The 9,159-nt window shown below is 43.4% G+C and overlaps 1 pseudogene; it reads left to right on the plus strand.

The window, feature by feature from the left end:
• The first annotated feature begins 6,528 nt into the window (after positions 1 to 6,528).
• LOC132243810 (olfactory receptor 13G1-like) lies at positions 6,529 to 7,494 on the plus strand (annotated as a pseudogene).
• Positions 7,495 to 9,159: the final 1,665 nt, after the last annotated feature.

Genomic DNA, 9,159 nt, shown 5'->3' on the forward strand with positions numbered 1-9,159 from the left:
TCTCCTGATTTTACCTAGTGGCTGCCCAAAGTTCAGCTTGTGATCAACTCTGAGTTACCCGACAAAAGTGCAGGAGTGATTCTATTACCCATTGCTGGGCAGTGTGGGTCATGGATGCCCTCCAGAGCCATGTAGATATCTTCCAATTCCAATCCTTGTGGCACATAGGCACTCGCAGCAGGACAAAGAGAGTCCTGCAATTTGTACAGGTATCACCAAATTAACCATGAGCTGTCCTCCGAATGGCCACTAAGTGAAATAGTATCCACCCTTGATCTCACTATTTCCTGAGAGTTACATAAGATAAGTTCTAGGATAGTCTTCCCCTCAAAAAACAATAGCTTAAGAAAAACTAAATGGTGGTGTTCTCCACCCTAGCCTCGTTGGGGGAAAAAAAAAAGTTAATCTTTTTTTTTTTTTTTGCTTTCAGGGTGGCGGGGGGAAGAGTGTATGGCATTTTTCCATGTAGAACTATCTATAAGAACAATCTATAACTCAACATAATGGCAAAAATGGAAATTGCAAAATACTCTTTCATGACTTCCAACCCTGTTTCAAATGCTTCTTAACATGTTTCTTGCTCCTGATGATAAAGCCATAGGACATGGTGACCAGCAAGACATTCATCTTGCCTAGGAAAATGTTAGCCATTAATATCATGATTTTGTTGAGGTAAATTTTGCTGCAGGATATTGCCAGAAGGGCTGGGATCTCACAGAAGTAGTGCTGTATAGACCGGGTGCACAGAAATCTAGAAGCAGCATGAGTAGTGTGTGCAAGAGGGAAATTATAGCACCCAGCACCCAGATACAGGCTGCTAATGTAATACAGACTCTCTTGGTCTTTATGGTTACGTAGTGTAAAAGGTAACAGATGGCCACATACTTGTGAAAGGCCATGGCACTAAGGAGAATAAGCTCTGTTCCTCCTGAGGAGGTGAAGGGAAAGAGCTGGATCAGGCAGCCATTAAAGGAAATGGTTTTCTTTCCCAGTATCAGGTTCTGCATCATTTTGGGCAGAACAGAGGAGGTGCAGACAAGGTCAATTAGAGCCAGGTTAGCAACAAAGAAGTACATGGGTTTGTGCAGGGGGGGAGGACAATCACCAGGACAATCAGGGAGTTGGCTTGGACAGCAGCCACGAAGGCACATAGGAAGATGCCAAAGAACAGACCACGGAGGTGGGGATAATCAGAGAGCCCCTCCAGGATGAAGTCAGATGCCCGGTGTTCTTATTGGCTGCCATTCATGAGGGCTCTGCTTCTACAACAGTGAAAATTGAAAGATAAACAAGTGTAGCCAACCGAGAAGAAAAATAATGAAGTAGCCCATCGATAGACAGACTTAATTTTTTTTTTTTTTAAATAAAGGTTTAAAAAATTCTAAGTAGACAGTAAAAGTGAGGAAGGGTATTGCTCCAAAGGAAACAAAAAAGCATTCAGCAACAACAACAAACAAATCCCTAGCCTTTTAATAAGATATTGGCACCCCCTCCACCCATCTCACATGCCCTTCATGTGGTCACATATTTAAGACTAGCCCACTGCCTTGCACCATGAAGCCCCCCTTGATGGCCCAGTCCAACAAAAAGTGGGCCATTCTTTTGTAAGGTGAAGTGCCCGAACATAAAGGGTACACGTGTCCAAAGAAGGAACTAAAACAGGTGGAGCGCTTCATGAGAGTTGCACCTTTCTAGCTGGTTCCTGCATCACTTCAGAGTCAACATCTTGGTCTGAACCAAGCAGTCCCAATCTGGGCCAAACAGATCTTGCTCCTCTCAAGCTTTGTATGAGACGGAGAAAACATGCAGTTTCAGAGAAATCCACATCCAGCACAACAAAAAGAGAGCTGATGGAAGCAAAGAGCCATCACAGCCAAGGGGAGGTCAAGGAAGCTATAGAGAAACCCTCCTTCATCTCCTTCTTAAAGTAGGTGCAGGCTGGTAGGAAGCATGGCTGGAAGGGATGTCACAGGGTTATCTACGCCAGCTCCTGATTAAAGCAGGATCACCCCCAGACAAGTTTCTATCCAACCTACCCGTGAAAACTTCCAAGGCTCTGCGCATTCTGCAACATCTCCTGATAGTCTGTTCCCATTCTTAATCTCCTCCACAGCCAGAAAGCTGGTCCTCATCTCCAACCTAAATTTCCACCACTGCTGCTTGAACTTGTTGCCCCTAGCCCTGACCACAGAGAAAAGGCCATCTCCATTCTCTCTGTAATAACACTTCCAGTATTAGATTGTTATCAAATACGCCCTTTCTTTCCAGACTAAGTAAGCCTAGCTCTTTGATCTTTTCCTCATCAATCATCCAAGTCCCCCTAATTATTTTTGTTACTTCGTGTTGGACTGCTTCCAATCTCTCCACATCCATCTTAAACTATGGGGCCCAACACTGGATACAGGACACGGTGGCTGGGATCAACAACAATCTGACTGGTGGTCCCAGCCCTGACCCATCTCAGGAGCTGGTCCAAGACTCCAATGAGTTTCCAAACAGGGATTGATCATCAGCCAGCTGTGCATAAGAGATCATAGTAAGCATCGCTATGTGACTGTTTAAGACACAGCAGTTCTTATTAAGACCTAAAGAAAAGAAAATTAAGAAAGGAAAGAGCAAATGAATCAAAAAAAAAATCTTTACTTCTTTCTGGATCCACACAAATGACTCCCAATCACAACTCAATGATAATTTAAGTACTGGCTTACATTTGTGAAGATGCTTTCCATTTTATAGATTCAACATCCACACAGAATGTTTCAGTCCTTGTGGATTTGTTGAAGATTTCACTCAAACATGCCCCAAAGGAGGAGACAAGTAGAAGTCATGTAACTCAAAAAAACCCCAAACACAAAAATCCCCATTCATTTGGGGAAAAAAAACCCTAGAAGTTTGTAATGGAAGTGAGAGGATGAATTCTTGGTGTGATCTTTGGTCCCTTTTGAGACTAATGTTAGTTACGAGTTACATATGTTAGACATGAGTATCTGGAAAAATCATGGGGTAGGTCCTCAAAGACTATTTTGAAGGACCTGGAAGAGAATTAGAGGGGCATATCTACATGCAACATTTCCTGCAGCGTGGACTAATAAGCTCCATAGTAAATTCTGCGTATCTACACGTGAACCCCTATTAGGCAGGATTAAGCTAACTGCCGCTGGATATTCACAAGTACTACCCTCCTAGGCAGGTACAATCTATAGCTTCACCCACTGAAATGTTCTGTACCTTGAGGTGGCTTAAACCAAGGCAGTCCATCAATTGCACTCGATTCTACCCAACCGCGTGACTGAGCATCACTGGGTGAAAAAAGGTAGTGTATTCAAATACTGAGACATTACTGACAGCCACACTTGATTAATAACACAACTCTGTGCATGAAAACTTGCCTACTCTGAGTTTCACACCTAAGAGAGAGTTTCCAGGCTGGTAAGGCCTCACACTGGCGACTGGAGTAGATCACCTAGTGGGATCCTTTCCAGCTCTGCTTTCTTAACAAGTCTGAAGTCCACAGCAGGATCAGCTGTGTGGGAGGTGGGCATCACCATTGAGAGGATACGAGCATGACTGTTTCTCTGTCTAACCAGTCTGTTGGAGGTCATTGCTATGTTTTCTGAATTGTTAATGGTTATTCCTGTACCCAACTGCTGGTCGTGAATGATTGTGTTTTATGAGTAGATATACAAGTTGTTTGTAAATGCAATCAGAGAAAGAGAAATAGGCAACCCCAGAATCAAACCTTAGAACTGACTTACATCTCAACCAGCTCCATCTTACATTGCAAGAAGCCTGGCCACTCCTCCTCAGGTTACAACAGCTGTCCATATTTCCTGATTTTGTGAGCATTTGTGGTAATTAAAAATGGTGTTGGGCTGATTTGCCTAATTTAATTGGCATAAAGTTCATTCTCATAACTTTAATTACCTCTGTACGCAAACAAACCAATGACACTTTTGCCAATGGTATTGAGTGTGCTTGTCTGAATCTGAGATTCCAGCTCTGAAATTCATTAGGTCATTTTAATAACACTAAACTGACCCAACAATGACCACTCTCAAGTGCCCTCACCAACCAAGTGGCAATGATGGGAGGATGGTGTTGGGGAGTAAAGTGATGTTAGTGTCCATGGTAGCCCTCTCTAAACCAAAATTGAGGACAGCTGGGAAAAGGGAGGGGGAGAGGAAGTGCAATTTTCCTTCCACCAGACTTTTGGGAGTGAGAAATAGCCAAGGTTAGCCCCTTCACAGACCAAACTGTATAGGGCTCAGTGGCCTAATGGTAAGCTATTGGACAACCATCATTTAAATCCACAAATGATTCTCTGGAATGAGCAGCATAACTTCCACAAAGTTGCCCATTGTCCTAAAACCCTGATGTGACCATCCTCTATTTTAGCACAGCTTCTGAATACAATCATCCTGGGGGGTATGGCAATCACCCTGGTGACCACCCCATGCACACATGCCAAGCCCCAACATTGAGGAACATAATGTTGACTGCTACCACCCCCTCTCCCACCATCTCAGGACACCCCCTCCCATTGTTAGCAAGCCTTCCCCACCCCAGCTGGTACTCAAGTCCATCATCAGCAAATAGAAACTGGAACTTTGTCCTCAAACCCCAAGTGATTCATGTCCCCCACCCAGCTCACACACCCTGAAAGCATGTCTCCCTGAAACTATAGGCATTTAGAAATTGCTTATTTACTCCTTAAATGACAATGTAGGGCATCTTGCCCTGACCTGTGTGAGGGTATGGTGGAAGAGCACCAGCACTGACAGCAGGCTGGGGCACTGAAACTTAACAGGTGGTTTAGTATTGCCTTTCCTCTTGGCTCAATCCTGAGTGCTGGGAAGAACGTTAACTTGTCTCAAGCATCTGTTGATGGGAACGTGTTCTTGGATAGTGACAGACAGGCAGCAGTAACATAGAGAAGACATTTGGCTCAAGGGGACTGTGAGGTGATTGGGCTATGGGGCGTGATGTGAACAAGCTGGTCTGTTGGGATGTGCTGGAATGATCGGTGCCAGTGGCGGAGGAGCTGTCATGTCACAGCTCATAAACCATGTGAGTACCACTCCTGAATAGAAGGATGGACTCCTAAAATACATCCTGATCCTTTTGTGGGTTCTCTTTGGTTTATACCAGCAGTGGGAACTGGGGGGTCTCCTTGCTCCTCCTGATCTGAGCCCAATGCACTGTCAGTGGTTGCAGGGTTATCATCAAAAAACAGTTTGTGAGAAAAAAAAAAATGACCACTGCTATACCCAGTGTTTTGGATATGCATCCTGTGACCACTGACTTGTTTAAAACTAATGTGTTTTTTTTTTTGTTTGTTTTTTTAATGATGAATATCTGTCATGGAATGGAAGCCCAGGAGGCTCTTCATAGGGTCTGTAATCTGCTTGAAACCTTATTTGAGAAACTCTTCCTTTGTCCAAGTGGTTAAAATAAATCAGATCTCAGTCAACAGATTGAGAGTAGAGACTTCAATAATCTCAGATTATTGTAGGTGAGTCCCCTTTTTTGTTTGTGAAAAAAGATGCTTTCCCATATAAAAGGGTATTTTGGAGAATAAATATTTAAAGGAAGGGAAAAAAGGTATTTATTTTGTAAAAAGAAATAGCCCAAACTCCCCCCTCCCCCCACCAAAGAAAACCTGGAACAAAAATATTTGTATCTTGAAAATAATATATAATGACCCACCTCTCCCCACTGCTACTTTTTATTTAAAATATGTATTTAAAAGATTTTCAAGGGTATGTCAGTGGAGGTGGCTAAAATATCTCAACTTGAAAAAAAATTGGTTAAGAATATGTAGGTTTGCTGAAATCATGTTTTTTTTCCCCTTTGGGAATATTGATTTTTTTTTCCAGAAAGTATAATTTTTTTCTTGAAATAAGCAAAGTTCATTTTGGCAAAAAGTTTAAAGGATGATTACATTTGCTACTGGATCAACAGTATTGTTGGGTGACCTATTATATCTTAGAAAAGCTTCTGGGAATGAAGTTCCTTTCCTCAGGTTACCCAAGGACAGTTTGTGCCACAAGCTTGTCTTACATCTACAATCTCTCTCAGCTATAAACTGGGTCCAAAAATAAATATCATTAAACAAGTCATGGTTCCTGCAGCTCATGATCATCTAGGGAAAATGTAATAACAGTGTAATGCAAATACAACATTTTAGTGTTCTCTAAATTCAAACTGAATTTGGTCTGTTGAAATTTTTTGTGTCCTTTGGAAGTGTTGGGGGGGGGAGGGGTTCTTTACAACTTAAAGTTTGGATCTTTTAATTCTGTCAAAAAGTTAAAGTTTAAAATTTTTGCTGTGTGCGTGTGTTCGTACATCTGTGGAGTTTCCTATAGAAACTCCATGTTCCTCACAGCTATGCATGTACAGATGCAGAGCAAAACGGTGCATATAAAACCCACAGGCAAGATTGAACATCTCAGCATGAGGTATTCTGTTGATGTCCCAAAGAAGTTGTAACAATTCGTACCTCTGCAAAGATTCCTGGAGTATGAAGCAATGAAGAACCAAAGCTCTGTGACTGCATTTATCATGCAGGGCCTCTCCATCCACCCACAACTCCAGATCCTCTTCTTCTCCTTCTTCCTCATCATCTATGTCATCGCTTTGCTTGGCAACCTTGCCATCATTGTCGCAATCCTATTCAGCCCCGGACTGCACAAGCCTAAGTATTTCTTTCTCTTCCACTTGGCTATAGTAGACATCATCTGAACTACCACCATCATGCCCAAGATGCTTGAGAATCTAGTGACCATCACAAGTACCATCTCCTTCTCTGGGTGCATAGCCCAACTCTACTCTTTCACACGGTGCCTGGGCACTGATGGTGCTTTTCACTGTCATGGCTTATGACCGCTATGTGGCCATTTGCTACATTTGCATTACAGCACAAAGATGAACAAAAGAGTGTGCTGCAGTTTATCCGCTGTGTTGACAATAATTGCTGTGACCAATTCTTGGGTGAACACTGGCTTGATTGTGCGGCTGACTTTCTGTGGACCCAACATTATCAACCATTTCTTCTGCGAGATCCCAGCACTGCTGGCCCTCTTCTGCTCCTCAGTGAAGATAAATGAGATCATGGTCTTCACTGCAGACATCTTCCTAGCCACGGGGGATTTCCTGTTGATGTGTCTCTCTTACTGCTTCATTCTCAAGGCCATCATGAAGATCCGGAAACGTGAAGGAAAGAAAAAAGCTTTCTCTACCTGCTCTTCTCACCTCATTGTGGTGTCTCTCTATTACTCCACTGTTATCTACATCTACATCAGGCCAGCCTCCAGCTATGCCTTTGACAGGGACAAGATAGTAGTTGCTTTGTATACTCTTGTGACTCCAACCCTCAATCCCCTAGTTTATACCCTGAGGAAGAAAGAAGTCAAAGTGGCCCTTAAGAAAGTAATTCCATATCTTGGGAGACAGGTTGCGACAGAAAACATAGAATGGGCTTACTGTCAAACTTGAGTACCTGGTAGAAGCTTTCCTCCAGAAAAGTGATTTGGAATTAATTTGCTAAGGTTTCGACAAAGAATGTAACTCACAGCTTTATAACTTGTCGTATTTTCTTACTTAGTTGAAACTTTAGAAACATGATGAAACCCTGTTGCTGAGAGAAAAAAAGGAAGCAAGGAAAGAAGAGAGAAAGGAAGAACCTTCATGAAAATGATCATTTATTGTCAGATGTTTTGTATGTGTGATACGATGGCCATGAAATCAGAAATTACGTAAACTTGCTCTGTAGTTTTTGCTGTCCCTTCCTCTGAAATGGGGAAAATGCTACTTGTTTAGAAGTCTAACTTGAGTATAATTTGAAAGCTGTAAAACTGAACAAAGAGATCCTTATCCCATCTGGCGAATCACAACACATGTAACTGAGCGCACTGAAACACAATCACACCTCTTTCCTGCAGAGCAGGTAGACATGTTAAATTAATGAGCTGAGGGACATTGTAACGAGGTGATATGAATAGATGATTTACAAAATCTTATAAACATATCAACATAACACTGTATTTACTCAAATATAAGATGACCTTGAATACAAGATGACTCTGCAATAATTAGATTCTAGATATAGAAAAATAATATATTTGTTATACTTTTCTGGGTAGAAAAGCTAAGTATTGGCATGTTGTCTTGAATTCCACCCCCACTACTACAGTTGTGGGGTGGGGGTCAGGTACCCATGCTCTCTGCCCTGCCCATTTCTATCCCATCCAGCCTTCCTGGCCCCACTGCCATATGAATCTCCCCCACCCCAGCTCCCAACTGTCTCTGGCCCTTCCCCCCAAATTCCCCCCCACCCTCAGTCTCTGCCTTTTTCCTTTGATGCTTCCCCAGTCTCTGACCCCACCTTCCCCCCCCACCTTCTTACTGTCAGACGCTGCTCAGGCCACTCCATCCCTGAGCACAGCATCTGGAAGCTCAGCCATTACCTGGCCATGCACCGATGTCAGTGCTGCTGATGGCCAGGCAGGGGAAGGCGTTTCCATGTGCTCTGTGCCCAGGAGTGAAGCCTGCTTGAGCCAAAACTGAGCTGCACCTGGCAGTGATGGCAAGGGAAGCGGGCAGGGGGAGGGAGTGGGAAGCAGCAGCCGCAGAGCAGAAGCAGAAGTGGGGCAAGAGGCTGCTCCAACCCAGGCTCAGGACCAGAGTCAGACCCACAACAGCCACCTGGTTCTCTCCTTTGGTTCATATGCTAATATAAGATGAAGGGCTACCCCCATGCTATCTAGGGGAGATCCCTTGTCTTATATTGGAGTAAATGTGGTATGTGTGGGCTAAGTATATTTGTTATTTATACAACAGTTTGCATAAGCACATTGCATGGTTGCCAGTTAAAACCAATGATAGCCTATACATTTTCTCAGAAGTGGGGAGCGGTGTGTGTGTTTAATTAGAGTGGTTCCAATACAGCCACTCTAATTACAATGGCTTACTGTCACATGTATTAAGCCCCCGTTTCTTTCAACTAAAGCTCATTGGATGCCTCCATGGCTGTTTCAAAAGTGTGGGGGACATAATACGGGGGAGTGTTGTAATGACACTCCAGACCTGGGCGGGCAAAATGCAGCCCGCGGACCAGATACAGCCCATGGGGCTGTATATTTATCTGGCCCTGGCTGCCTG

Source organism: Alligator mississippiensis, chromosome 11 (assembly GCF_030867095.1).
Source record: "Alligator mississippiensis isolate rAllMis1 chromosome 11, rAllMis1, whole genome shotgun sequence".
NCBI lineage: Eukaryota > Metazoa > Chordata > Crocodylia > Alligatoridae > Alligator > Alligator mississippiensis.